The 27,396-nt window shown below is 48.1% G+C and overlaps 1 protein-coding gene across 9 annotated transcripts in view; it reads left to right on the top strand.

Annotated features, from left to right (window-relative positions):
• Positions 1-6,453: 6,453 nt before the first annotated feature.
• Positions 6,454-27,396, top strand: part of LOC143981454 (NACHT, LRR and PYD domains-containing protein 3-like) — a 176,944-nt gene continuing 156,001 nt past the window's right edge. For 2 of the 9 annotated variants that reach the window (XM_077479302.1, XM_077479307.1), the window contains exon 1: positions 6,454-6,499. The gene's annotated coding sequence lies outside the window, so the exon portion shown is untranslated. Of the gene's footprint in view, positions 6,500-20,889; positions 20,944-27,396 lie in introns of those variants that run through there. The other 7 variants (XM_077479308.1, XM_077479305.1, XM_077479304.1 and 4 more) reach the window with 7 other exon arrangements.

Genomic DNA, 27,396 nt, shown 5'->3' on the forward strand with positions numbered 1-27,396 from the left:
ATACTGTCCCCCACTGATAACATACACCCCACATATAATACTGTCCCCCACTGATAACATACACCCCACATATAATACTGCCCCCCACTGATAACATACACCCCACATATAATACTGTCCCCCACTGATAATATACACCCCACATATAATACTGCCCCCACTGATAACATACACCCCACATATAATACTGCCCCCCACTGATAACATACACCCCACATATAATACTGCCCCCCACTGATAACATACACCCCACATATAATACTGCCCCCACTGATAACATACACCCCACATATAATACTGCCCCCCACTGATAACATACACCCCACATATAATACTGTCCCCCACTGATAACATACACCCCACATATAATACTGCCCCCCACTGATAACATACACCCCACATATAATACTGCCCCCCACTGATAACATACACCCCACATATAATACTGCCCCCACTGATAACATACACCCCACATATAATACTGCCCCCCACTGATAACATACACCCCACATATAATACTGCCCCCCACTGATAACATACACCCCACATATAATACTGCCCCCCACTGATAACATACACCCCACATATAATATTGCCCCCCACTGATAACATACACCCCACATATAATACTGCCCCCCACTGATAATATACACCCCACATATAATACTGCTCCCCACTGATAACATACACCCCACATATAATACTGCCCCCCACTGATAACATACACCTCACATATAATACTGCCCCCCACACTGATAACAAACACCCCACATATAATACTGCCCCCCACTGATAACATACACCCCACATATAATACTGCCCCCCACTGATAACATACACCCCACATATAATACTGCCCCCCACTGATAATATACACCCCACATATAATACTGCCCCCCACTGATAATATACTCCCCACATATAATACTGCCCCCCACTGATAATATACACCCCACATATAATACTGCCCCCCCACTGATAATATACACCCCACATATAATACTGCCCCCACTGATAATATACACCCCACATATAATACTGCCCCCCACTGATAACATACACCCCACATATAATACTGCCCCCCACTGATAACATACACCTCACATATAATACTGCCCCCCACACTGATAACATACACCCCACATATAATACTGCCCCCCACTGATAACATACACCCCACATATAATACTGCCCCCCACTGATAACATACACCTCACATATAATACTGCCCCCCACACTGATAACATACACCCCACATATAATACTGCCCCCCCACTGATAATATACACCCCACATATAATACTGCCCCCCACTGATAATATACTCCCCACATATAATACTGCCCCCCACTGATAATATACACCCCACATATAATACTGCCCCCCACTGATAATATACACCCCACATATAATACTGCCCCCACTGATAATATACACCCCACATATAATACTGCCCCCCACTGATAACATACACCCCACATATAATACTGCCCCCCACTGATAACATACACCTCACATATAATACTGCCCCCCACACTGATAATATACACCCCACATATAATACTGCCCCCCACTGATAACATACACCCCACATATAATACTGCCCCCCACTGATAACATACACCTCACATATAATACTGCCCCCCACACTGATAACATACACCCCACATATAATACTGCCCCCCACTGATAACATACACCCCACATATAATACTGCCCCCCACTGATAACATACACCCCACATATAATACTGCCCCCCACTGATAACATACACCCCACATATAATACTGCCCCCCACTGATAACATACACCCCACATATAATACTGCCCCCCACTGATAACATACACCCCACATATAATACTGTCCCCCACTGATAACATACACCCCACATATAATACTGCCCCCCACTGATAACATACACCCCACATATAATACTGCCCCCCACTGATAACATACACCCCACATATAATACTGCCCCCCACTGATAACATACACCTCACATATAATACTGCCCCCCACACTGATAACATACACCCCACATATAATACTGCCCCCCCACTGATAACATACACCCCACATATAATACTGCCCCCCACTGATAATATACTCCCCACATATAATACTGCCCCCCACTGATAATATACACCCCACATATAATACTGCCCCCCACTGATAACATACACCCCACATATAATACTGTCCCCCACTGATAACATACACCCCACATATAATACTGCCCCCCACTGATAACATACACCCCACATATAATACTGCCCCCCACTGATAACATACACCCCACATATAATACTGCCCCCCACTGATAACATACACCCCACATATAATACTGCCCCCCGCTGATAATATACACCCCACATATAATACTGCCCCCCGCTGATAATATACACCCCACATATAATACTGCCCCCCACTGATAATATACACCCCACATATAATACTGCCCCCCACTGATAATATACACCCCACATATAATACTGCCCCCCACTGATAATATACACCCCACATATAATACTGTCCCCACACTGATAATATACACCCCACATATAATACTGTCCCCACACTGATAATATACACCCCACATATAATACTGTCCCCACACTGATAATATACACCCCACATGTAATACCGCCCCACCCTGGTTGTTATTGTGTCAGGATGATTGAAGCGCATTATTTATATTATTACATTGTAATATAAAATGAAATTATTCAACTCACCATAAGGCGGAATCAGTGGAAGCCCTGAGCATGTCACCTGCCACGTCGCCTACAAGCAGATGTCATCAGGTGTCCCCAGCAGAGTCCCCCTTACATCAGGCATTGCCAGCAGAGTCCCCCCTTACATCAGGCGTTGCCAGCAGAGTCCCCCCTTACATCAGGCGTTGCCAGCAGAGTCCCCCCTTACATCAGGCGTTGCCAGCAGAGTCCCCCCTTACATCAGGCGTTGCCAGCGGAGTCCCCCCTTACATGAGACGTTGCCAGCGGAGTCCCCCCTTACATGAGGCTTTGCCAGCGGAGTCCCCCCTTACATGAGATGTTGCCAGCGGAGTCCCCCCTTACATGAGACATTGCCAGCGGAGTCCCCCCTTACATGAGACGTGAGACGTTGCCAGCGGAGTCCCCCCTTACATGAGACGTTGCCAGTGGAGTCCCCCCTTACATGAGACGTTGTCAGCAGAGTCCCCCTTTACATCCGGCGTTGCCAGCGGAGTCCCCCTTTACATCAGGCGTTGCCAGCGGAGTCCCCCTTTACATCAGGCGTTGCCAGCGGAGTCCCCCTTTACATCAGGCGTTGCCAGCGGAGTCCCCCTTTACATCAGGCATTGCCAGCGGAGTCCCCCTTTACATCAGACATTGCCAGCGGAGTCCCCCTTTACATCAGACATTGCCAGCGGAGTCCCCCTTTACATCAGACATTGCCAGCGGAGTCCCCCTTTACATCAGACATTGCCAGCATAGTCCTCCTTTACATCAGACATTGCCATTATTTTTATTTGACTGAGTTCCCTTAAGGCCCCTCGGGTGCAAGCCATCTGGTCCTGGTGATTTATTAATGTTAAGTTTCCCAAGTCTATTTCTAATTCTGTCCTCTGATAACCGTGGAGGTGCTTCCTGTGATGTGTCAGGAGGATAAACACTGCAGTTTTTGTTACTGAAGCCCCCTGATTCCCTCGTGAAGAAGAATGCATTCAATACCTTCACCATTTCCCCATCCTTTGTAAACAGATGTCCTTTATGGGACCAATATGGCCTGTCCTCCCTATTTTACTGTTTATATACTTAAAGAATTTCTTGGGATTTTTTGTTTGCTCTCCTCCGCTATATGTCTTTTGTGTTCTCTCTTAGATGCCCTTATTGCACCCTTACATTTCTTGTTGCATTCTTTGTAAAGAAGTTCCCTTCACTGGAACTAAGAGGCCAAGCCCAACCCCTGAGGGGCCCAACCCTGAAAAACAACCCCACACCATCAGTGGCAGCCTGTCCATTAGGTGTGCATGGGCGCTGCCTCCTATCCATGTGTACAGCCCCCTAATCTGCAATTTGCAATGGGGTTGGAAAGGCTCTAATAGGCTTCAAAAAAAGGGTGGACTCGGGGTGCAGAGCACTTCTCTCCAAGCCCACCCAGTTGTTTGACAATAGCAAATTAATATTCACTATTCTAACACTGATCCTCCTCCCAGCCAATCAGGAAGTTGGGTCTTGAGACCCGTCACCCAATTGGCTGAAAGGACAGGCAATTATTTTGGATGCCTAGGAGGAGGAGGAGGGAGAAGACAGTAAGTGTGGGGCTAGATGACCAGCCGCAAGACTCCTGGGGGGAGGGTGACTCAACTGATTGGGAGCTGTGGGGGTGGTGTAGCCACCGGCTAAACCAGAAGGGGAGGTTGTTTGCCCCCGCAAAAAAAAACACCAGCCCCCACTGCACATCATAATCCCCCTCCACCAAATGATTTGGACCAGTGCAAAAAGCAAGGTGAACCTGACTGGCCTGTACAGAGTCCTGACCTCAACCCAATAGAACAACTTTGGGATGAATTAAAGTGGAGACTGCGAGCCAGGCCTTCTCATCCAACATCAGTGCCTGACCTCACAAATGCTCTTCTGGAAGAATGGTTAAACATTCCCATAGACACCCTCCTAAACCTTGTGGACAGCCTTCCTAGAAGAGTTGAAGCTGTTATAGCTGCAAAGGGTGGGCCAACTCCAATATTGAACCCTCCGGACTAATGCCACATACACACGATCGAGCATTCCAACAATAAAATCCATGGGATTTCTTCAGACGGATGTTGGCTCAATCTTGTCTTACATACACACGGTCACACAATGTTATCTGAAATTCTGAACGTCAAGAACGTGGTGACGTACGACGAGCCGAGTTCAATGGCTAGTGCGGCTCTTCTGCTCGATTCCGAACATGTGTGGAACTTTGTGCTTCGGAATTGTGTACACACCACCGCAACTTCCGACAATTCATTTTTTTTATTTTTTTGTCGGAAAATTTGAGATCCAGATCACAAATTTTGTGTGTTGGAAATTCCGATGGAGCCTACACACGGTCAGAATTTCCGACAAAATATCTCCCATCGGAAAATCCGACCGTGTGTACAGGGCATAATACTGGGATGTCATTAGAGTCCATGTGTGTCTAAAGGCAGGTGTCTCAATACTTTTGGTAAGACAGTGTTTCTCAGTGCTGATAGGGTTGCCACATTTTCTTCAAGTCAAACCCGAACACTTTTGTAGCGCACAACAATTTTGTTTTTTTTAATAGTATAAACTATACATATATTTTGCTACTAAATAACATTTCTAATCATATCAAGTTAATAACAAGAGTTCCCCTTTACATCAGAGTCCACAGAGTTCCCCTTTTACATCTGAACTCAGAGTTCCCTTTCACTGTAAGGGGGGACTCTGCAGACTCTGATGTAAGGGAGAACTCTGGGAACTCTGACATAAGGGATGCTCTGGGAATACTGATCTAAGGGGGAAAACTGGGAACTCTGATGTATGAAGAAGACTCCGATGTAAGGGGGAACACTGTGGCCTCTGGTGTAAAGGGGAACTCTGATGTAAGGGGTGCTCTGAGAACCCTGATTTGCCTTAGTGTACTCACTCAGAGGCAAGAGACAGAAGGGGGAGACTTCAGTCACAGACGGATGGATGGATGGTGAGCTCACTCACCCCTTGGCAGTCAACACATCTCATCCAGATGATTCTGAGGCTGCTGGACTACAAATTTCTGGCCCCCACTTTCCTATTCTGAGGCCCAGCACTGGGGATTGGAGTGTGGGGCAGACAAAGAGAGGTGGGGGGAAGAGGTGCAGATCGAGCCCTCTCTCCTCTGCCCTCTGCATGTGTTTGGGGGGATTGTTATTGCTGGCTTTGGGCAGTATGAAAGAGTGTAACAGACACTCTCAGCTGAGACAACTGCAGTCAGTAACCCTAGCCATAGTCCAGTCTAAATAATGTGTCCAGGTTTCAGACAGTCCCAAACCCGGACACATGATTCCAAACCCGAAATGTCCGGGTGAATCCTGGACAGGTGGCAACCCTAAGTGCTGCTGACTAATTGAAAATGATACTATTCCGCCCCTGACCGATCAACTCCGTTTGATCAAAATTGCTCAGATGAGACATTAAGGCTATTCAATTGTTTGTGGATTTGATTGTTTTGATGGAATCACACAAAATGCAGAAAGCTGTACTTTTTTTAAACGCACATAAAGACAACACAATGGTATAAATGAGGTTTATTGAAATACACTTTTTTTGCATATGGATTTGTACTGCTTTAAAAAAAAAAAAAAATTGGATGCATCTGAATGTTGTAAACAAATCCTGAAGGACTTGTACAGATCCCTCTCGGAGGACTCAGGAAACACGTGATTTCCTGCTATGGGGGATGGGAGAATATATACAATAGACTGTTATAAGGTAGAGAAACATTGTGAGAGTCATCTGAGCGTGTCACAGAGGTAAGAATTCATTGAATCTTTCTTTTTTTTTTTCTTTTTTTTATTGTATTTTTTTTATAACATTTCAGAGGAAATACAATATAATTAAAGATTGAAATAATCAGTAAGTATAAATGATTATGGGAGATAACATAAACTTTGACTATGAAAGCTGGAGGTTGTGGTCCAGGAATGCAGCACAGAGGTGAACTGCATAACTATAAGACCCCTTTCACACTGGGGGCGTTTTTCTGGCGTTTTTCAGGTGCTTTAGCGTTTAAAAAAAAGCGCCTGTAAAGCGCTTGAAAGAAGCTGCAACTGCAATCCCAATGTAAAAGCCCCGAGTGCTTTCACACCGAGATCTAGGGTTGCCACTTTTTCTTCAAGTCAAACCCAAACACTTTAGCGGCGCACAGCAATTTTTTTTTTATACTATAAACTATACCTATATTTTACCATTAAATAACATTTCTAATCATATGATGTTAAGAGTCCCCCTTTACATCAAAGTCCACGGAGTTCCCCTTTACATCCGAACTCGCAGAGTTCTCTTTCACTGTAAGGGGAGGCTCTGCAGACTCTGATGTAAGGGAGAACTCTGGGGACTCTAACATAAGGGATGTTCTGGGAACCCTGATTTAAGGGGAAACACTGAGTACTCTGATGTACGGAGAGGACTCCGATGTAAGGGGGAACACTGTGGCCTCTGGTGTAAAGGGGAACTCTGATGTGAGGGGTGCTCTGAGAGCCCTGATTTACCTTAGTGTACCCACTGAGGGGCAAAAGAGAGAAGGGGGGGAGACTTCAGTCACAGACAGGGATGGATGGTGAGCTCACTCACCCCTTGGCAGTCAGCACCTCTTATCCAGATATATCTGAGGCTGCTGGACTTCAAATTTCCAGCCCCAACTTTCATTTTCTGAGGCACAGCGCTGTGGATTGGAGTGTTGGCAGACACGGAGGGGTAGGGGTGGGGGGAAGAGGTGCAGATCGAGCCCTCTCTCCTCTCCCTTCTGTGTGTTTGGGGGGATTGTTAGTGTTGGCTTTGGGCAGTGTGAAAGAGAGTGTAAGGCCGCGTACACACGGGCAGACTGTTCGCTCAACTTTGTCCGCTGAACAGTGTTTCAGCGGACAGTCCGCCGTGTGTGGGCTTTCAGCGGACAGTTTCAGCGGACAGTTTGACGGACAAAGTTTTTCGGAAATTCCGAAAAACTGTCCGCTGAAACTTTGTTTGAGCGAACAGTCCGCCCGTGTGTAGGCCACTTTCGAAATGAGCAAACTGTTCCCGCTCGGAGGAAAGTCTGCTCATTTCGAGCGCGTGTGAAGGTAGGCGGGGCCCGCGACGGAGACGTCGCGGGCTCCGCCGCCTGGAATGGACTTAAAGGGGAACCCCAACGCAGAAAAAAAACGGCGTGGGGGTGCCCCCAAAGTCCACAACAGACCCTTGTCCGAGCACGCTACCCGGCCGGCTAGGAAAGGGGGGCGAGCGAGCGCGCCCCCCCTCCTGAGCCGTACCAGGCCGCGTGCCCTCAACATGGGGGGTGCCTTGGGGAAGGGGGGGCCGCGTGGCCCCCCCCACCCCAAAGCACCTTGTCCCCATGTTGATGAGGACAAGGGCCTCTTCCCGACAACCCTGGCCGTTGGTTGTCGGGGTCTGCGGGCGGGGGGCTTATCGGAATCCGGGAGCCCCCTTTAATAAGGGGGCCCCCGGATACCGGCCCCCCACCCTATGTGAATGAGTATGGGGTACAATGTACCCCTACCCATTCACCTGTAAAATAAAAGTACCCAAAAAAAACCACAACACACGAGATAAAATATTTTATTGCACAGCTCCGGGGGTCTTCCGTCTTTGGGGGTCTTGTCCCCCTCTTCGGTTCTTCTGCTGGGCCACCGCGCCTTCTCATAGCTCTTTTGCAGGTGGTGGCCCGGTCTTCTGTCGCCGCCGCCGCCTTCCGTTCTTCTGTCGCCGTCTTCCGTTCTTCTGCCGGGCCACCGCGCCTTCTTATAGCTCTTTTAGAGGCGGTGGCCCGGTCTTCTGTCGCCGCTGTCGCCGTCGCCGCCTTCCGTTCTTCTTCTTCTTCTTCTTGTTCTTCTTCTTCTTCTCCAGGAGATGTTGACACGTCGCTCTCTCCGGCCGGAATGCCAGAGCCGTGCTGAGCAGTCACTTATATAGTGACAATGGGGCGGTGTCACATGGTATATGTCACATGGGTTGGTCACATGGTGACCCCGCCCCCTTACGATGTCATAGTCCCCATGTGACATCAACCCATGTGACCAACCCATGTGACATATACCATGTGACACCGCCCCATTGTCACTATATAAGAGACCGCTCAGCACGGCTCTGGCATTCCGGCCGGAGAGAGCGACGTGTCAACATCTCCTGGAGAAGAACAAGAAGAAGAAGAAGAATGGAAGGCGGCGACGGCGACAGCGGCGACAGAAGACCGGGCCACCGCCTCTAAAAGAGCTATAAGAAGGCGCGGTGGCCCGGCAGAAGAACGGAAGACGGCGACAGAAGAACGGAAGGCGGCGGCGGCGACAGAAGACCGGGCCACCGCCTGCAAAAGAGCTATAAGAAGGCGCTGTGGCCCGGCAGAAGAACCGAAGAGGGGGACAAGACCCCCGAAGACGGAAGACCCCCGGAGCTGTGCAATAAAATATTTTATCTCGTGTGTTGTGTTTTTTTTTTGGGTACTTTTATTTTACAGGTGAATGGGTAGGGGTACATTGTACCCCATACTCATTCACATAGGGTGGGGGGCCGGTATCCGGGGGCCCCCTTATTAAAGGGGGCTCCCGGATTCCGATAAGCCCCCCGCCCGCAGACCCCGACAACCAACGGCCAGGGTTGTCGGGAAGAGGCCCTTGTCCTCATCAACATGGGGACAAGGTGCTTTGGGGTGGGGGGGCCGCGCGGCCCCCCCTTCCCCAAGGCACCCCCCATGTTGAGGGCACACGGCCTGGTACGGCTCAGGAGGGGGGGGCGCGCTCGCTCACCCCCCTTTCCTGGCCGGCCGGGTAGCGAGCTCGGACAAGGGTCTGTTGTGGACTTTGGGGGGGACCCCCACGCCGATTTTTTTCTGCGTTGGGGTTCCCCTTTAAGTCCATTCCAGGCGGCGGAGCCCGCGACGTCTCCGTCGCGGGCCCCGCCTACCTTCACACGCGCTCGAAATGAGCGAACTGTTGCCTCGTGTGTGGGCTTTCAAAAGTTGCGCGGACTTAGTACGACGAACTAAGTTCGCTCAAAAAAAGTGCCGTGTGTGGGCGTGTTCGTTCATTCAAAAGTTTGAGCGGACTGTTTGATGAACTTAGTTTCGGCAAACAGTCCCCGCGTGTGTACGCAGCCTTACAGACACTCTCAGCTAAAAAACTGCAGCCAGCAACCCTGCTAGGAAGCCATAGTCCAGTCTAAATAATATGTCCGGGTTTCAGGCAGTCTGAAACCCGGACATATGATTCCAAACCCAAACTGTCCGGGTGAATCCTGGACAGGTGGCAACCCTACCAAGATCCCTATCACACTGGAGCGTTTTTCAGGTGTTTTTCAGGCGCTTTAGCATTAAAAAAAGCGCCTGAAAGAAGCTGCAACTGCAATCCCAATGTAAAAGCCCCAATGCTTTCATACTGAGGCGCTGCGCTGGCAGGGGGCGTCAAAAAAAGTCCTGCAAGCCGCTTCTTTGCAGCGCTTTTGCAGCGGTGAATATAACGCTCCTAAAGCGCCCCTTCCCATTGAAATCAATGGGAAGCGCCTGTAAAACGCCTGAAAAAACGCTATTGGCAGCAGGGTTTTGTGGGCGCTTTTAACCCTTTATTTGGCCACTAGCAGGGGTTAAAAGCGTCCCAATAAAAAAATGCTGGTAAAGCGCTGCTAGTTTAAGGGGTGCTTTACGAGCCTTTTTCGGGCGCTGACATTGTGAAAGGGCTCTTAAAGCACTTGGGCTCTCACATTGGGACTGCAGATGAGGCTTCTTTCAAGCGCTTTACAGGTGATTTTTTTAACGCTAAAGCGCCTGAAAAACGCCCCAGTGTGAAAGGGGTCTTACAGATAAAGTAAATAACATACAGTTTATAAAAGACAAGATAACCTTAAGGCCGCGTACACACGGGCGGACTGTTCGCCCAACTTTGTCCGCTGAACAGTGTTTCAGCGGACAGTCCGCTCGTGTGTGGGCTTCAGCGGACAGTTTCAGCGGACAGTCTGACGAACAAAGTTTTTCGGAATTCCCGTAAGACAGTCCGCTGAAACTTGGTTTTGTCCGCTGAAACTTGGTTTCAGCGGACAGTCCGCTCGTGTGTAGGCTTGTTCGACAAACTAAGTTTCACGCATGCTCAGAAAGGATTTACACGGCCGAAGGTTGCATTGCAGTGTATAGGACGTCGTTTTTCTAGTCCCGTCGTACGTGCTGTAGACGTCATCGTGCACGGTTTCAGCGGACTGTTCGTTCATCGTGTGTGGTCAAGTCCGCTCATGCAAATTTTGAGCGGACTGTTTGTCAAACTAAGTTGGGCGAACAGTCCGCCCGTGTGTACGCGGCCTGAAACAGCGGGCCGTAGGCCAAAGGATGACGGTACAAGTATAACATCCATATGATTGTCATGGTAAGTCTCCGGGGGGGAGGGTTACCCGGCCTAGTACAAAGAGAGTGGATGAGAGAGAAATAGGTACCGGGGGGTGGTACTTCGACAGGCAGTTGTGGTTATTAATGGTTTTTGGGCAGGGGGGCCCCATACTCTGACCGATCCCAGGGCTCCCAGATTTTATTAATCTGAGGAACTAAATCATGTACTGAGGCTGTCATGTACTCCATTCTCCGTTTCTTGGTCAACAGGTGAAGGAACCTGGGCCAGGGGGGGACGCGCCAGATAACCAGCATAACGGAATAAGCCTCTTAGCAGCTAATAGGATAAAGGAGATCAAACGATTTGTATTTTTAGGTAAGCCTGGAACAGGGAGACCCAGCAAACAGTGTAAGGGTTCAACCAGGAGGGAGACCCCGTCACCCCCAGCACCAGCGATCCCACCTCTCTCCAAAAGGGACGTATCAGGGGACATTCCCAAAAGATGTGGAATAGTGACCCTATGTCAGTCCTGCATCGCCAGCAACGCGGCAAGACTGAGGGGTCAAACTTGTGGATGACATCAGGGGTTCTATACCAGAACATAAGGATTTTTATAGCCGTTTCCCTTTGTGTGACACATTTAGAGGATTTAAAGGTGGAGGTCCAAATCTTATCCCACGTCTGTAGAGTGATAGGTTTACCCAACAATTGAGTCCATTTACTCATACACAAATGTGTAAGTTCATTTAAGGAGGTTGACTCATGGAGGATTTGGTGGATGGAGGAGATAAGATGTAATTGGTGAGGTCCCTGGGCACATAGGTGTTCAAAGGCTGTGGGCTTGTCAAGGGTTAGAGTGAGAGATTTGGAGCTAAAGAAGTGTCTAACTTGTAGATAAAGTAGAACAAATGGTTGGGGATGTCATACTTTTCACGTAAGGTCTCAAAAGCACTTTCGCGAAATGTGATAGACCAAATTTCAAAGTTGGAAGAGGGGGGATCAAGCCATGTGGAAATCCTACCCAGAGACAATCCATCAGGAATAGTTGGGTTAAACAGCACATTCGTAAGGGGGGGGGGGGGGGGGCAGGGTGAAGAAAGGGAGTACTTTTTTTTGGCACTTTTGCATATGTCCAGGGTAAAGGACATTGAGGCCATACATTGGCGCCTTAGGTTGGGGAGTAGAGGGGACGGAGTACCCCAGATCAAGGAGCATGGGTGAGCCGGGTACAGCACCCCCTTCTTAATACCAGCCCACTGTCTCGTGGCATTTAGAGAGGACCATGTGACGATGATTCTTAAATGAGTAGCATGATAATATTTCACAATATTATTATTATTATTATTATTATCATTATACAGGTTTTATATAGCGCCAACAGTTTGCTCAGCGCTTTACAACATCAGGGCAGACATTACATTTACATTACAATTTGGCACAAGAGGAATAAGAGGGCCCTGCTCGTTAGAGCTTACAATCTAAAAAGGAAGGGGCAATTGATACAAGAGGTAATAGCTGTGGGGGATGAGCTGATGGGGGAAGTAAAACAGTGTTAGTTAGAAGCAGGATAGGCTTCTTTGAAGAGAAGGGTTTTCAGGGATCATCTAAAGATGGATAGATTAGGGGACAGTCGGACAGATTGGGGTAGGGAGTTCCAGAGGATGGGAGAAGCTCTGGAGAAATCCTGGAGGCGAGCATGGGAGGAGGGTACAAGGGAGCTAGAGAGCAGGAGGTCTTGGGATGACCGTAGAGGGCGGTTTGGTTGGTATTTTGGGACTAGGTCAGTGATGTAGCTGGGGGCAGAGTTATGGATGGCTTTGTAAATTATTGTTAGTACTTTGAATTTTATTCATTGGGTGAGTGGAAGCCAGTGCAGGGATTGGCAGAGAGGGGTGGAGGACACTGAATGGCTGGTAAGGTGGATGAGTCTGGCAGCGGCATTCATGATGGACTGGAGGGGGGATAGCCTATGTAAAGGTAATCCAACAATATCCGGAGACCCCAGGCCTCCCCGGGCTCTAGGCGGAAATACCACTGAACTGGCTAGGCGGTGGGATCTGTTGGCCCATATAAATTTTAAAAAACATCTTTGGAGAAGTTTTAGCTGTGGAGAAGGGATGGCAACCGGCAGCGTCTCAAAGTGATAGAGCAATCTGGGCAAGATTAACATTTTAAGGACGTTGATACTTCCCAGGAGGGACAGGGGGTATTTGGACCAGGATAGTAGGGAGTTATGTATGTCTTGGAATAGGGGAGGGAAGTTTGCGTGGAATAGGTGGGAATATGAAGGAGTCAAGAGTACGCCCAGGTATTTGAGTGAGTCATTGCGCCATCTATATGGGTATGTTTCCCTCAGCCTGGAGAGTTGTGTTGTGGGGATATGTATGGGTAGAGCTTCGGTCTTTGAGGTATTTACTTTGTAACTGGAGATACCACCAAATAAGGAGAGTAATTTCTGTAATGAGGGGAGGGAGACTAATGGGTTGGTGATAGTTAGCAAGATATCATCTGCAAAGAGTGATAATTTGTACTCCGCCTGTTGCATCACCACCCCACATATGTCTGGATGAGATCGTATGGACTTGGCTAGAGGTTCAAGGCATAAAATTAATAAAAGTGGTGATAAGGGGCACCCCTGCCGAGTTCCAATCATCATGGGGAAACGAGGCGACACGAAGGATGACATCTGTACCTGGGCAGTAACATTTGAGTACAGAGCCTCTAATGCTTGTAAAAAGGGGCCAGTAAGGCCATACACTTTTAGCGTAGCGAACATATAGGGCCAGTTGAGCCTATTGAAGGCCTTCTGTGCATCTAAACTAAGTATCAGAGCTGATCTGTTGGTCCTACCCAGAAGGTCTATCAGGTTGAATGTACGTCGGGTCTTATCTCCGGTATGCCTGCCAGGGACAAACCTCACCTGATCTCTGTGAATAAGTTTGGGGACAAGGCCGGATAATCTAGAAGCAAGAATTTTCGTAAATATCTTGTAATCCAAATTTAAAAGAGCTATAAGTCTGTAATTGTCTGGGATGGAGGGATCCTTACCCAGCTTGGGAATTACTGAGATGTAATAGTGTGAGAATTGTGGGTGGGGGGATGCCCCAAGTAGAGAGTCAAATAAGGTGAGCATGTGTGGACCCAAAATATACCAAAAAGTTTTATAGTAAAAATAGGGAAGGCCATCAGGGCCAGGTGATTTATGCGAAGGGAGCTCTCGTATTATAGCGGAGAGCTCTTCCGTCGTTACGCTTTTATTTAGGGCCTCTAGGTCAGTTGACGAGAGCTTAGTGAGTTTCAGGTTGGAGAAGAAAGACTCCAATTTCTCTAGTGTGAAATGAAAGTGGTTTTCTGGGTTAAACAGTTATATAGTTTATGGTAAAATTTGCCAAAAATGTTTGAGATTTCACGAGGGCAGTGGGTCTTATTTCCGTCAGGTCGTATAAGGAACTCAGGGAAGGAGTTGAACGTGCATGGACAAAGCTTGTTAACTAACATTTTGTGGGGTTTATTGGAGAATTTGTAAAACTTTTGCTTTGTCCAGAGCAACGATTTAGCTGCCTGGTCAAGTTGTGCTGTTTTTATCTGTTCCCTGAGCAGGGTGACTCTCCGCAATCTCTCCACCACGGGGGCGCCCAAAAGCTTCTGCTCCGCTGAGAGGAGAGCAGAAGTTAGAGAACGGACAAGTTTGGTTCTGTCTCTCTTCAGTCTAGAGCTCTCAGCAATACAAGCACCTCTAAAAACGGCCTTGTGCGCCTCCCACAGAATGGAAAAGTCAGAAACCGACCCTCTGTTAAGTTGGAAAAATTCCGTAAGGCCCCCTGCTAGGACAGAGCGGGAGCATTCAGATTGTAAGAGATGATTGTTAAGTCACCAATGGCAGGATCTGGGATAAGCCTCAGTGAGCAGAAGATCTAGAGTAATGGGGGCATGGTCTGACCAAGTGATAGGCATCACCTCAGAATCGACCACGTGTGGAATGAGAGGGGCAGAGATAAAGAAGTGACCCAGCCATGAATACATTTTATATGCTGGGGAGTAGAAAGTAAATTGCTGAGCTGTGGGGTGTTTGATCCTCCATGAGTCGAATAGTCGATGGGATCTTATAACCCGATGGAAGAAGGTAGCTTGAGATACAAGCTTCTTGGAAGGTGATGAAGAGAACAATGTTTGCCTATCTCTGGTGGGAGACATAACCAGATTAAAGTCCCCGCCAACTATCATAAAGGGCTGTGACGGATAGTGGGAGAAATCAAACAAGCCATTAAGGAAGTCAATCTGAAGGTATTGGGGGCATAAAGATTGACGAGGGTCAGAGAGGTGTTAAAATATTGTCAATTTAGGATGCGGTATCTACCATGGAGGTCTACATGGGAGTTTTTAACTTTAATGGGGCATGACTTTGTGATCAGAATCGCAACTCCCGCCCTATCTGTGGGGTCAGAGGCTAAGAAAGAGGTGGGGAAGTGTTTAGAGGCAAAGTTAAGGGAGCCATCTACTTTAAAATGTGTTTCTTGTAACATAATCACGTCTGCTCCGGAAGATCTGAATTCCTTCAGGGCCAGCCAGCGTTTACGTATAGAACCTAAGCCCTTTACATTGTATGACAAGAGCTTTAAAGCCATATGGGCAATCTAGGTGGGGAATCATGCGTAAGAGTCATAGGATTACAATACAGCGAGCAATAAGTAACAATGAACCAGAACTCTAACTGGTAATAGGTGCCGTTAGTGTCAATGACTCCTAGGTAATGGAGAAAGTCTGGTTATACCCCGAGATGGGATGGCCTAAGGCCGTACCAGCTTAAGCAATGCATGTGTAAGTGATGAAACTGATCTATAGGAATGGATGCAGTACAACATAAAACATTGAAAAGAAACAATAACAAAAGCAGCAGAAAAAAACAAACAACACAAAAACAAAAAAGAACGGAACATCTTGAGAGCCTGGGGGTACATGTACCACAGGAGACCCAGGGTATGAGCTTAGGTCAGGAGGGTCGTGACCGGACGGTCACCAGAGGAGGTCGTATGCAAGGATGGAAAGGGCCATCTACTCTGCTTATGAATTCAGAAATATTCAAATGCATTAACAACATATAGTCTTTTGTAGGTGAGAAACTCCATGGGATGGGGAAGTCAAGTCCCGCCTTGAATAATCAAGACATAGGACAAATTTAGTATAGTCATAGCAACAAGATCTTTTTCTTTTAATTCTCAAAGGAAAAAGAAAGATGGGGGATGCGGTCAGGATCCAAAACTGAGCCACGTGGAGGCTGCTGGGGGAGCTCAGGGGGGTTGCTTGGAGAACCGTGGGCGTTTGAGGTATAGAGAGGTGCCCCCTGGGCTTGCTCCTCACGGGTGTCTAGATGCGGCTTGGAGTATTGGGGAGAAGGCGAGTGTGGACATCAGCAGGATGCATGTCATCTTCAGGAAGGGGAGGCAGACCAAGGCTCTTTAGAAAAGATTTGCTCTCTGGAAGATCACGTAGGGTGAACTGGGCACCATTCTTAGATAATAGCAGATGGAAGGGAAATCCCCAGTAGTATGGGACCCTGTGATGTTGCAAGTAAGAGGTAATGTGATGGGAGAGAGGTCACTAAAAATCTGCAACTTCGCCCCATTATAAACAATTTGAGGTTTATTGCGCGTGTACTGGATCAGTGCCTCTTTGCTTTCAAAGAAGTGGAACCAAACGATGACATCTCTGGGTCTGACTCCTGCAGGTGGTTTGGGGGCCAGAGATCGATGTGCCCTATTAAGGGGCTAGTCTATGTTCACTATCGAAGGAGCTAGGGTGTTAAAGAGGCCTAGCAGATAGTCACGTAAATCAGGGTCTCCGACGCTCTCTGGGATACCTCTGAAGCGCAGGTTCTGGCATCTCTCTCTATTTTCCAGGTCCTCCTGTTGAAGCTGCAGTTGAGACACTGAGAGGCGCAAGTTATGATTTTCCTCCTCGACGTTCTGAACATAGCTGACCATTTTGTCAAATTTGTTTTCGAGTGTGTCTGTGTGTTCGCCAAGCTGGTTTATTTCCTTTCTCAGTTCCACCGCTAGTTTGCTTACCTCGGCCGAGACATTGGTTGTGATTTGTTTTTAGCAGGAGATGTAGTTTAGCATCCAGTTTAGCGACTAAAATATCTGGGGTAAGGATCCCCTGCGGGGAAGGTGGGCCCATGTCAGAGGTTTGGCAGGTGGTAGCTGGGAGGCAGCTAGAGTTCTCCAATCCCAGAGGTAGATCCATATTGGAGAAAGGGTCCACAGAGGGGTGGGAGGGTGGGGGCTGGGATCTGGTAACAAAGCAGTCCATAATAGGCCCTTTTTGCTGTTTAGGGAGGGGTTTGCAGTATTCCTGTTGCTGTCCAATTTTGCCCGTGGGGCGATTTAGTATTGTAATGAAGAAAGATGCTTACCCCCGGAGCTTAGAGAAGCTAGTGTAGCGTTGATGGGGTCATGGGGAGCAGATGGGCCCTTAAATTCATTTAAAAATCATGATGGGTAATGGTGGTGGATCACATATTGATATTTGATAGTTGTTTTACTCCACCTCATTCTGGCAGGCTGTGATGATGGCAGATATGGAGTGTTGGGTGTAGCAAGATGGCCGCTGACCTCCGGAGTAGGCCGGAGCCAGGACCTTTCCTAGAAAGAGCTGTAACTAGATAATCTCCGGCTCAGTATTGGGGGATTTTTCCAGGGCTCACTCAGCTCTCAGCCTCTCCATGGCCCAGAAACACAGCGCCCACCCAGTGGGGAGAATATCCAGGGGGGTTCCATTCACAACCCCTCAGGGGACTCACCAGGATGAAGTAGGCCAGTGTAATGATCCAGGAAGCGGCGCCCATTTCCAAAGTCCTGGCGGCTGGAGATGCCTTCTCCGTGTGTCCGTTCTCCGACGATGGATCGGCTCCCGACAGATGTGGCCTCAAGATGGCAGACTGCCGATGGACCCCGCAATGGGCCGGATAGAGCGGACTGTGGGCAACAAAAAACGGCAATACTCGTATGGGGCAGTACAGAGGGGCCCAGTGATGAGGATGAGGTGTTTGTGGGCAGAAAGACCAGACCACAGTGAAGGATGGCTGTGGATTCGGTGACGATCGGCGGAGCACAGCGCCAAAGCGACTTTCCTTGTTGCCGTCCAGACACGCCCACTCTCTGTTGAACCTTTCTGAGTATTCAAGTCTGAGATGAATGAGGAATGGAGGGAGAAAGAAAGAAAGAGAATCGGGGAGGGAAGGAGAGAGAAGGAAGTAAAAGAAAGAGGGATGGAGGGACAGCAGGCCCGGATCCTACACCACAATAGAAATGTGTGTGTTCCAGAAAGTTTAACAATCAGCAGATAAAGGTACTCCAAACACCTGGTATTGGTGCTTCAATTATCATGGCACCATGGTTGTTATGGTGTCAGGATGATTGAAGCACATTCTTTCCTTTTTTATAAACATTTAAAGTTTATTTGACTTCAACATTAGTACAGGTAGATTTACAGTCATGCACAGTAATCATGTATGGATATTAATTGTATATTGGCATGATTGTAGGTGTGAGAGTCTTGGCTTCCTTAACATTCAACTCAGGAAAAGTAGCAGAACATCTATGACTCAATAAACGTACATCACTTAACATTTCTATGGATTGTGAAAGGCTGTGGCTGATTTACACATAAGTTGTTGAATGAGGACCTATGCAGGTGCATAGTTGGCAACATTGTAAAAAAAAATTCGGGACACTTTTTTGGCAGGGGGCGGAGTCGTGGTATAATTAGGGGGCGGGCATGCGTTTATAGGTGTGGCACAGGCCGCGGCAAAAAATGGGCGTGGTTTACGTAAAATAGTGCCCGTGGCTTACATGGGGCGTGGCTCAAAGGGGTGTGGTTAGAGTCTGAGATGAATGCGGGATGGAGAGGGAAAGGAGGGGGATGGAGAGAGGGAAGGGGGAGAGGGAAAGGAGGGACAGCAGCCCCCCGACCCTACACCACAATAGCAATATGTGTTTTCCAGAGTTTGACAATCAGCAGATAAAGATACTCCAAATACCTGGTGTTGGCGCTTCAATCATCCCGGCGCTTATGGTGTCAGGATGATTGAAGCGCATTATTTCTATTATTGCATTGTAATATAAAATGAAATCATTCAACTCACCATAATGCAGAATCAGTGGGAGCCCTGAGTGTGTCACTAGCCACGTTGCCTTCCACCAGATGCCATCAGGTGTCCCAAGCGGAGTCTATCCTTACATCAGGTGCCACATCAGAGGTACCTTCCTCAAATCTGTGTCCATCAGCGGAGCCCCTCCTTACATCTGGTGCCCCTCTGACATCCACAGACTGCCCCCCCCCACATCCTGCACAGACCTGCCCCAACATACTTTACAGACCGACCCCACATCTCCAGACTGGCCCCCAACATACCACTGGCCCCCGACATCCACAGACTGGCCCCCCACATCCACAGACTGGCCCCCGACATCCACAGACTGGCCCCCGACATCCACAGACTGGCCCCCGACATCCACAGACTGGCCCCCACAATCACAGACTGGCCCCCGACATACCACTGGCCCCCACATCCACAGACTGGCCCCCACATCCACAGACTGGACCCCACATTCACAGACTGGCCCCCACATTCACAGACTGGCCCCAGACATACCACTGGCCCCCAAATTCACAGACTGGCCCCCGACATACCACTGGCCCCCACATCCACAGACTGGCCCCCACATTAACAGACTGGCCCCCACATTCACAGACTGGCCCCCGACATACCACTGGCCCCCACATTCACATACCATGACTGTCACTGGCCCCCACATTCACAGACTGGCCCCCGACATCCACATACCATGACTGTCTGTGACTGGCCCCCGACATCCGACTGGTCCCCAACATCTGACTGGCCCCCGCCCCGACATCCACATTGTAGACTGGCCCCCGACATGCCGGCGTTGCCACACGCAGATGACTGTGGCACCGCCCACCGCCCTTTACACTCACTGACACAAACACACACTAGCAGCAGGGGTGGGCGGCGCCACAGGTGTAGACCAACTTCTGGTCTTCTTAAAAATGGCGGCCGGCGGAGACAACATCTCCGTCGGCGGCAAAAAAACAGGAAATTCAATTTCCCGGGACAAACCGAATTTCGCGGGACATTTCCCGGGACAAAATTAATTCGGGACAAATGTCCTAATCGCGGGAATGTCCCGCAAAATTCAGGACAGTTGGCAACTATGCAGGTGTCCCTTCGTGTTACCTTTAGGAAGTTCTATACTAGTGTAGGTTAGTTACCTGAAAGTAAGGAACAGATAGAGATGAAAGGGAATTCTAGTAAGAGTAAGGATTAAGGAAGTTTTGGGGTAGGTTTTGTTGATTGTTGTGTTGAAAATGTGCGGGTTACACTCTCATTCTGCTTCATTACACTCAGTGCAAATCCTGACCTCCCTGGGGCCCTAAGCAAAATTCTGCCAAAGGGCCCTCTACCTGACCTGTCATGCCGGGAGCTATGTAGAACATTTGCATTGCCACACAGTCACACCTAAAGACTTTACATTTGCATGTAATCAGACTGGCCCTTGCACTACATAGTTGAAGGTAAATCTTAAGGAAATTAAATAAGAAAATTGTATAATGTATGACAAGCCTCTGGATGAGACATGTTCAGCTCATTATACAAGATGAGGAATGTGGACACGCTCAGTGTTGTGTTGTGTTAGAGAATAAGAATGTCTGAATAGTCTATACGGGTGGAGGGGTGATATGTTACTAGAATCCCCCTCCCCCACCTCTCCACCTCCGAGGCAGAAAAACATCTTTGCTCACTAGAACTATTTTCAGATCTCTTTATTGTCGGAAGAGAACAAACAATCTGAGGATGTATGGACAGATCTAACAAGGTGAGACACCAATCATTCTTCTTTTCCTTCTTTTTTTATATATGTAACAATATATTTTTTTTTTTATTAGAGAATAGCAATAATTGCAAAGAAACCGAGTGAAAGAACCACTACAAATACTAAAATCACAAATTGTATAGGGGTCAGGATGGGAGGGGAATACCTCCTCCCACCAATCATATAACAATACCAATCTGGTGTAGAACTCAAAAGTATATGAAATAGAATTCAGCACTGAATTTGGTCCCAAACTCTACGAGCCAATGAGACACCCAGAGATATAAAGCCCCTTCCTGATCATAAAGAAGGCAAAGTCCACAATAGAGATGTAAGAGGAGAAGAGGACAACTCTTCCTCTATTTGAACCAATAGTTTCCCAGAGGAATTATGAAACCAATCCAAAGTATTGGTAAGGTGTATTGCCTTGTGATAGTAACCCAAATGGGGTAAGCTCGCCCTTCCCAAAGATTTAAGCCTAGTGAGGATATTGTATTTGATCCCGGCTGGGGAGTCAGCCCATGTATATCACAAAATAAAGATCTTACTGAACTATAAAAGTCCTGTGGGGGGTCTGTGGAGGGGTCTGTGGAGGGTCTGTGGGGGGTCTGTGGAGGGTCTGTGGGGACTGTTTGGAAAACATAAAGAATTTGTGGTAAAATATCTATTTTTTAATAATGCCGTCCGCCTGAACCAGGAATGTCTGAGTCACCATTCCTTAAGTTTACAAATGATGAAAGAGGTTTATAGTTGAGGTCATGAAGATCGTCTCGCTTGGATGGAATTTGTATTCCTAAATACTTGATGACTTTTGGTTTCCATATAAAAGGAAAGGATTTACATAAACTGACAATGGTAGAATCTGATATAGAGACATTGAAGACCTCGGTCTTATGTACCTTTACCTTACAATTACTATGATGTCCAAAGTGTGTAAATTCATGTCTGAGTGCTGGAAATGTCACTGAGGGGTTTGATATCTGTAATAATAGATAATCTGCATATAAACTCAGCTTAATCTCACATCGCCCTATTGGAAGCCCTATAAGTAAGGGTGAGAGCGGGCACCCTGGGCGAGTGCCATTATGTATATGAAGGGAATCAGAGCGGATACCATTAATCCTAACTCCAGCCGATGAGGGTTTCATAGAGAGACAATATTTTATTTAACAAGTCCGATGGTCTACTAATCTGTGTAAGGGAGGCTGAGATAAAATCCCACGAGACACAATCAAAAGCCTTCTCCACATCAATTGTGAGAAGACACAGAAAGGAAATGTTTTTTTACTAACATAACCAATGAGAGTGATTGTTTGGGTGGTGTTGTCCCTGACCTCTCTACCAGGGACAAACCCAACCTGATCTAAATGTGTCAAGGAAGGTATATAAGACTAGAGATGGACGAACTTCCGACGGGACGTTTCGTGAACCGTGAACGTAGCCGAAAGTTTGCAAACCACAAAGTTTGCGGCGGGCCCCATTTTCAATGGCAGGCAAACTTTAAAAACCTACAGGTCATATTTCCAGCCACAAAATAATTACTAGCTGTGCACACATAGTCCCACCACATGGCCACTGACATAACACATGTATAAGGTGAATCTGGGATCGACAACTACAAGCATTCTTTTTTATATGTGAAATTTTGACAATTCAGGACTCAGGAGCGCATGAAGGCCATGGAGGAGAGGAAAGGTCAGGGTAGGCTATGAAGAGGGTGCAGAAGATGATCACCAGCACCGTGATATAGAACACTGACACCAGCACCATGATAGAGAGCACTGACACCAGCACAGAGAGAGAGAGCACTGACACCAGCACTGAGATAGAGAGCACTAACACCAGCACCGAGATATAGAGCACTGACACCACCACCGTGATATAGAGCACTGACACCAGCACCGTGATATAGAGCACTGACACCAGCACTGTGATAGAGTGCACTGACACCAGCACTGTGATATAGAGCACTGACACCAGCACCGTGATAGAGTGCACTGACACCAGCACCGTGATAGAGTGCACTGACACCAGCACTGTGATATAGAGCACTGACACCAGCACTGTGATAGAGTGCACTGACACCAGCAACGTGATATAGAGCACTGACACCAGCAACGTGATATAGAGCACTGACACTAGCACTGTGATATAGAGCACTGACACCACACCAGCACTTTGATATAGAGCACTGACACCAGCACGAGACGTGTGTTGAATTCCTCCGAGATTCATGCCTCATTCATTTTCAGAAATGTGAGGTAGTCAACACTGTCGTGAGCTAGGTGAGTGTGCTTATCGGTCACGATCCCCCTGCTGCGCTGAATGTCCTTTCGGACAGGCCACTGGACGAGGGGCAAGCCAACAGTTCCATTGCAAATTGGGCAAGCTCTGGCCAGAGGTCAAGCCTGCCCACCCAGTAGTCCAGGGGTTCATCACTCCTCAGAGCGTCCACATTGGCCGTTAACCCGGTATAGTTGGACACTTGTTAGTCTAGGCGTTCCCTGATGCTGGATCTGGATGACACCTGTCATTGGGCCGACTGAAATTGGGCTGACCTCATATCAGAAGTCACCAACACATCTTCAAACCGCTCTCTTCTTGCAGGCGCTATGTGAATGGTACCCACAACTCTTTCTCTGGGAGTGGGAATTGCTCCTCTGCCAGCGCACGCAAAAGCAGAATGCAGCATTTCTCGAAGCAAGGCCTGGAAGTGCTCCATTCTGACAGCCCTCTGTGATGGTGGTAACATTTCTGCAATTTTGTGTTTGTACCAGGGGGTCTAAGTACGTTGCCACCCAGTACTGGTCCTTGACCCTTATGCTTTTTATACGGGGGTCCCTGTTAAAACACTGGAGCATGAAGGCCCACCATTTGCACTAAACTGGAAGCGGTGTGGTGGCCTGGCTCCTGCTCATCATCCAGGATAATGTCGCCCTCCTTGTTCTCCTCTCCCCATCCATGCACAACAACGGGGATCTCAGAAAGGTTTAAAGCATGCTCTTCTTGCTCCTCCTCATCCGCCCCAGCACCATCCTCCTCTGACTCCTCTTCAGACTCCTATTGTTGACTTGTCTCAGATAGAGTAGCCCCCCTGGGAATTCATCCAGCATTGCGACCTCCTCATCTTCTTGCTCCTGCTCCTCCACGGCTTGATCAATGACACAACGCAATGCACGCTCCATAAAGAAGGCATAAGGTACCATGTCACTGATGACGCCATGGCTGCGACTGACCAGTTTGGTGATCTCATCAAATGGCTGCAGAAGTCTGCATGCATCGTGCATGAGCAGCCACTGGCGCGGTGAAAAAAAACCCAGCTCCCCAGAACCTGTTCTGCCGCAGAGTTCATACAGGTAGACGTTAACTGCACGTTTCTGCTGGAGCAGCCTATCAAGCATATAGAAGGTTGAGTTCCATTGCGTCAGGCAATCGCAAATAAGACATCTGACCAGCAGATTGTGTCGCCGCTGAATGTCAGCAAGGCAAGCCATGGCCGTGTAAGATCTTCTGAAATGGGCCAAGATTTTCCTTGCCTGCCGCAAGATGTCCTGGACCCCAGGGTATTTGACAATGAATCGCTGCACGACCAAGTTTAAGACGTGTGCCATGCATGGCACGTGCATAATTTTGCCCTGTTTCAATGCGCTAAGCAGATTGGCACCATTCTCACACACCACTTTACCAACAGTCAAATTGAGCAGTGTTGGCCACTGATCTGCCTGTGAACCCAAAGCTGAAAGGAGTGCCGGGCCAGTATGGCTCTTGGCTTCCAGGCACAACAGATGCAGCACGGCATGGCAACATCTCACCTGTCATGTCGAATAGGTTCTGGGAGCTTGGGCGGCGCAGCGGAAGAGACGCTAGCAGCGGAAAAGGAGGAGTCAGCCGAGGAGGAGAGGGAGGAGGATGGAGTAGGAGGAGGAGAAGAAGAGGCAGGCCTGCATGCAATCCGTGTCGGTAAAACCAAATCTACACGGGTGCCACGGGTTACATGCTTGACAGCCGTCAGAAGGTTCACCCAGTGGTCAGTAAAAGTGATATACCTTCCCTGCCCGTGTTTGCTAGACCACGTGTCTGTGGACAGATGTATATTCTCACGGACACTGTGTGCCAGAGATACATTCACTTGCCGCTGAACATGGCCATATAGCTCTGGGATCCTCTTCTGTGAGAAATACTTCCTTCCTGGGACCTTCCATTGCGGTGTTCCAATGGCCACAAATTTTCGAAAGGCCTCCGAGTCCACCAATTTATATGACAGTAGTTGGCGGGCTATGAGTTCTGCAAGCCAGCCGTCAACCGTTGGGCAAGAGGGTTATCCGGCGTCATCATTTTTTTTACGCTCGAACATTTGGCCCACAGAAGCCTGCCTTTTTGCAGCAAAACGTGAGGACGGCATGATAGAAGGTGGAGTGGAGGACAATTGTGAGAAGAGAGGAGAAGGCAAGTAGAAGACGAGGCTGGATGGTGAGAGCCTGGAGTGTGGCTTTGTGTGTTCCGTTACTCCCACTGAGCTCGGTGATGGCTGCTCATGTGCCTTCTTAAGGCGGTCATCTCTAGGTGAGTGTTGGGCTTACCGTGACTTATGCATTGATTGCAAAGATTGCAGATGGCAACACTATTGTCATTATTGTCACGTTAAAAAAAGCCCACACTGCAGAGCCATGTGCCAGAGTCCTGGGAGCGCCAGATGTGACCATACATGGTTGATGCCTTGCTCCTGATACATTTGCATTCTGCTTTGTCCCTCCTGTGCAATGTAAGTTCTTCCTGCTTCTCCTCCCTATCTGCTGGTCCATATCTCCCTCTGAACTCCCCTCCTCTTCCTCTCTTGTGGGCACCCACGTGACATCACTAGACACGTCATCATCGATGTCACCTTCCCCACCGCTATAATTAGAGATCTCGGAGTAGGCAGCAACACCAGGGACCAACCTCCTCCTTGGGCTGATCTGGGTACTGTCGTCAGACTGCTGAGTAGCGGTTGTTGCTACCTCCTCTTCCTGATCCAATACCAAGAGTGGCTGCGCATCAGAAATGTCCTCTTGATATGGATCAGAAAATAATTCCTGTGACTCAAGCGGAAGGTATGTGGTGGTGGTGGTGTTGTTGGTGGTAGTGTCTTTGGGGGTGCACATAGCAGAGAGTGAAGAAGAGGGTGCAGATCGAGAGGATGAGGAGGGTGCAGAAGAGTAAGGCTGAGTGAGCCACTCAACCAAGTCTGGTGCTTCCTTTGACGTAATTGCACGCACCTTCTGCAATTTGCCACTTTGGCTCAAGTCTGTTGCTCCTGCCCTACCCCTACCACCCCTGCGGAAGGGCCTGCCTCTTCCTCTGCCTGTCATTTTTTAAATGACCCTGCGACAAAAGTCTCTAGAGAAGTGCAGTAAGTATGTGGAAGAAGGTATATAACACCCCGCTTCAATCTGTTGTTTTTGGGGGCCACTGGTCTATCACACCAGTTATAATACTTTTTTTTTATTGTGTTTGTCACTCTTTGTAGTATCGCTGCAGAACCGCTTAGCAGTCACAATGCTGCACAGTGGAAATGCACTATACTATGCTTTCTATATGTGCAAGTATTTTATACGTGTATTACACACCTATATACTGCACACCAAATAGTCAACCTAACAATGACCTTTGTGGACCAAGTAGCTAGTGATTTGCAGACTGTACCTCAGTCCCTACACTGATAAAGGACTGCTGCAGAATAGGGCAGCAGTCAAGTATAATATGTTTTTCTATATTTGGAAGAAAGTATATTATACGTGTACAACCCTATATACTGTACACCTATACCAGTCCTTAAAAGGACCTTTGTGGACCTAATAGTAATAGCTAGCTAGTGATTAAACTGACTGTCCCTGTTGCACACAGCGTCCTGTCCCTCCCTGCACTGACAAAAGACAGGCTGCTGCAATCACCAACATAGCAGTGCACTGAACCCTATATACTGTACACCTATACCAGTCCTTAAAAGGACCTTTGTGGACCTAATAGTAATAGCTAGTGATTAAACTGACTGTCTCTGCTGCACACAGCGTTCTGTCCCTCCCTGCACTGACAAAAGACAGGCAGCTGCAATCACCAGCACAGCAGTGCAATGAACCCTATATACTGTACTACACCTATACCAGTCCTTAAAAGAACGTTTGTGGACCTAATAGCTAGCGATTTGTCTCTCCCTGCTTCACACAGCATCCTGTCCCTACACTGAAATAAGACAGAATGTAAAATGGCAGCCAGATCAGGTCTATTTATAAGGTGGGGGAATGTCCAATTGTCCATGTGCTGAAATGTCTCAATTGGCTGTCCTGTACCCCATGATGGATGTCTCATCATAGGTCAAAGTTCTTTCACACTGTAAACACATATGTCCGCTGGGCGAACAGCCGCAATAGTCCGCCAATCGGGCAAAATTTGCAGCGAAAAGACCGCCGGGCGAACAGT

The sequence above is a fragment of the Lithobates pipiens genome, unplaced genomic scaffold, assembly GCF_037356315.1.
Source record: "Lithobates pipiens isolate NorthernLeopardFrog02 unplaced genomic scaffold, aLitPip1_a1.2 Scaffold_157, whole genome shotgun sequence".
Lineage (NCBI taxonomy): Eukaryota > Metazoa > Chordata > Amphibia > Anura > Ranidae > Lithobates > Lithobates pipiens.